The following is a 4,481-nucleotide window of genomic DNA, read 5'->3' on the forward strand; positions in this document are numbered from 1 at the left end:
GTTTGGAGATTGCAATCGGTACTCAAACTAAAGGTAACATATTTCATTTGAACTCTGGTGAGAAGACATGTTTTATTGCACAAGTTTATGAGAGTTGGCTATGGCATAAGAGGTTCTGTCATGCAAATTTTGATTGCATTGTAAAGATCAGTTCAACTAAGGCTGTTAGAGATATACCTAAGATTGTGAAGCCCTATAATCTAGTATGTAAGGAATGTCAAATGGGAAATAAAGTCATAATTTCTTTTAAGAGTATACAAGACAAATCTAATGATGTTATTGATCTTATTCATACTGATTGGTGTGGTCCTATTAGAATAAAATGTTTTCAAGATGATAGATATTTCATGCTAATCATTGATGACTATTCTAGAATGACATGGGTTACTTTTCTAAGAGAGAAATTTAAAGCTTTTGAAAAGTTCAAGATCTTTAAAGCTAAAGTTGAGATAGAGACAGGGTTGAAGATTAAATGCTTAAGGTTAGATCAGGGTGGTGAATTCACATCTGGTGAATTTAACAATTATAGTGAGAATTATGGGATAAGGAGACAGTTGTTTGCACCCCAGACACCTCAACAGAATGGTGTTGTGGAAAGAAATAACAAAACTATTTTGGATGCAGCTAGAAATATGATGATGGAAGCTCATCTGCCTCATATTTATTGGAGAGAAGCTATTAGCATGATGGTATACACATTCAACAAGGTTCATATATATCAAAGGAAACACCAGTAAGACACCTTATGAGTTATGGTTTGGTCATACACCTATAGTTAAGTATTTCAGAATCTTTGGTGGTAAATTTTATATTGAAAGAGATGATTCCATTGGAAAGTTTGATCCTAGATGTGATGAAGGGATATTTCATGGTTATTCTAATGAAAGAAAAGCATATAGATGCTATAACAAAAGATTGCAGAGAATTATGGAGAGTGCTAATGTCAAGGTGGATGAGCAGTAAAAAGGTCAAATTAGAACTTATGAGAGAGAACCGGAAGTGGAGATGATCATAACTAAACTGGTAGCACCTGTACCAAAACAAAATGCTGAACCACTTACCCTGACAGTATCAGAAAATTCGACAGTTTCTGAAGATCAGAGCAAAGAAATAGAAAGTCAGAAGAATACTAGATATGTAAGGTTAAATCATTCAGAAGATCAGATCATTGGAGACAAGAACAAGGGAGTAATGTCAAGAAGAAGGTTGGAAGCTAATGAGGTATGTTTAATTTATCAAGTTGAACCGACATCAGTTATTGAAGCTTGTAAAGATGAATGGTTGATGATAGCTATGGAAGAGGAATTATATTAGATAGAAAAGAACAACACATGGACTTTAGTTCTCTAGCCTAAAAATAAGAATGTTATTGGAACTAAATGGGTCCTTAGGAATAATTGAATGAGGATGGACAAGTTGTGAGGACTAAGGCTAGATTGGTATGTAAAGGATATTCTTGAAAGGAAGGAATTGATTATGATGAGACTTTTTCTCCAGTATTTAGGATTGAAGTTGTGAGATTATTTCTTGCTTATGATGCCCATAAGAAATACAAGTTTTATCAGATGGATGTTAAGTGTGCATTTTTGAATGGAGATCTTGAAGAGGAATTTTACATTGAGAAACCTAATGGATTTTCACTTTCAGATGACAAAAACATGGTTTGCAAGTTAAGGAAAGCTTTATATGGATTGAAACAAGCCCCTAGAGCTTGGTATGTTAGATTGGACAAATATCTTTTGAAGCTTGGTTTCACTAAAGGTAATGCTGACAATAACTTATATTATAAGATCACTGATGATGACATATTGATTGTTGAAGTCTTTGTTGTTGATATCATTTTTGGAGGCGAGGATAAGTTATGTATTGAATTCTCTTATAATATGAAGAATGAATTTGAGATGTCTATGATTGGGGAGATGAAATTTTTCTTCGGTTTACAAATTGCTTAGACTAATAAAGGCATTTTCATATGTCAAACTAAGTATGCTAGAGAGTTGTTGAAATTTGGTATGGAAAATTCTAAACTAGTTGGTACTCCTATTGTTACAAGTGAGAAATTGACAAAGATATAAATCCTACAAGGTATAAATCTATGATTGGTGGTTTGTTATATTTGACTTAGACTAGATTGGATATAATGAATGCAATTTGTATTGTATCAAGATATCAAAGTGATCCTAGAGAGAATCATTAGAGTGCGGTGAAAAGTATTTTCAGGTATTTACAAGGAACAACTAAGTATGGTTTGTGGTATCCTAAAAATGATGATTTTACACTATGTGCATATACAGATGTAGACTGGGCTAGAGATGTTGATAACCTAAAGAGCCCATCTGGTGGAGCTTTCTTTCTTGGAAAGAAACTTGTTTCATGGATCAACAAGAAACACTCATGTACTTCTTTATCTACTACTGAAGCTGAGTATGTTGCTGTTGCTACTAACTGTATACAAGTTCTATGGATGAAAAAAATGTTGAAGGATATAAGGGTAGATTGTAATGAACTGGTAGTTATTCACTATGATAAATCTGCTACTATTGACATATCAAATAATCTGGTATTTCATTTTAAGACAAAGATCATTTCTATCAAGTATAATTTTCTGAAGGAGGAGATGGAAGCAAACGAAGTCAGACTGGTTTATGTGAACACTAAAGAGTAGATTGCAAATATCTTCACTAAACCTTTGCCTAGGAAATAATTTGAGTACTTCAAAGACATATTGAAAGTTTCTTCCCCTCCCGTAGAGACTTGAGTGATGTTGATTAGCATCAGTCTAGTATGCATTTATTAGAACTATTTTTCATTCTGGATTGATGTGTTGATGCTACTACTTAGGGGGAGTAGTCAGCTGTGTGGTTCAGAGGATTTATGTTTTTTGTTTGATGTTTATGTCAGATTTCTAGCATTGATGTCAAAGGGGGAGAGATATTTATGTGAAAAAAGAGCTTAACAAGGATATCATTCATAGGGGGAGTTTGGTCTGTTGGTTAAGAACTTCATTGTTTTGGGGAAATTGTTGGATGTCTTCCTTTGAGGGAGACTTGTTTGGCATTTCTTGGCACTTGGATTTTTTTCACATCTAGTGTTGCCATCAATGCCAAAGGGCGAGATTGTTGGCAATTTGGAGGAATTGATTGTGTGCTGCATTGATGTTTTTCATTGATGTCAACACTAGCTGTTTTGCTGTCTATCGGGTTTCGATAGTGTGGTTGAATTGTGATGAACATACCGGGGATATGTTGGATTGGTTATTCATGTGTTCCTGATGCATATCACATTTAGTTGGTTCAGGATTTGATGATCCAAAAGCCATCATTTGTTCTAGTAAGCCTTTTGGTTACTGGTAAGGGTTTTACTGGCAAAGCTTTGTTGCAGATATTTTGATGAATCCGATAAGTAGTGTTGGTGCAGATTCTAGAAGGTTATCAAGATGCTGATGGTTATCCTGTTCATGTTCCAGTTGATTAGTGGCGTTGGTGTGGATTCTAGAAGGTTATCATGATGTTGATGGTTGTCCTGTTCATGTTCTAGTTGATTAGTGGTGTTTCATTTGGTTTATGGTGACCTATTTTAGGTCCGGTATTAATGTTATTCTATTAGGTTATGAACCGGTTCATGTAATGTGTTGGTTGATGCTCTCGATGCATTACCAGTTGGATTTATTGACTGGTTTATGTTGTTTTGGTCTTAGGTTGACTTGGTTTATCTTTGGTTTGTGGGATTATGTAATGGATTTATTGTATTATCTTTTAGGTGGCCAACCTAATTGTTTAGGTCTTGGGTTGTTATAAATATGATGTAAAATCTCTTTGTAGATTTGTGTGCGAATAAAGTTGTAATCATATGCAGAGGTTTTGGTCGATCATAGGTGATAAAATTGGGTTTGTGTAAGAGGTTTAAGACCTCTGGTATTGAGCTTAACCAAAACTATACTCAGGCATAGGAGATGTTATTCTTGCAGTTCAGTTATGTTTCCAGATTGTAGTCTGGATTTCTTTTGTAGTAAATGAGGCTCCTTTTTCCATGAACAGTGTGCTCTAGGCTGTTGGCCTTCTTGCATGTGCAGGCCCCTCTTATTTTAATCACATACTTACTACAAAAGTATTATCTGACTATGGGTAGGCTTCCCACTAGGGTTTTTCCCTTTACCGGGTTTTCCACATACAAATCTCAGCATTATGTGTTGTAGATGGTTGGTAATTGTTCTATGATATATGTTTGTGCTTAATTATTATATCTTCTATTTTGGTATTTGGTTTATGCATTCTGATAAAAGGATTTGTTTGCTTAAAATTTAATTATCTACTGACAACTGATTCACCACCCCTCTCAGTTGTCCATCGGTTATCCATACAAAATATATATCAAAATTTAATTTTTTAACATTGTATATATGTGTCCTCTATTTGGAAAATTAAAATCAGGAAATAAAAGTATTTTCATTTTATTTGGTGATGCTGACTAGAACCCCTGAT

This window comes from Cryptomeria japonica, chromosome 4, assembly GCF_030272615.1.
Source record: "Cryptomeria japonica chromosome 4, Sugi_1.0, whole genome shotgun sequence".
Taxonomy (NCBI): Eukaryota; Viridiplantae; Streptophyta; class Pinopsida; order Cupressales; family Cupressaceae; genus Cryptomeria; species Cryptomeria japonica.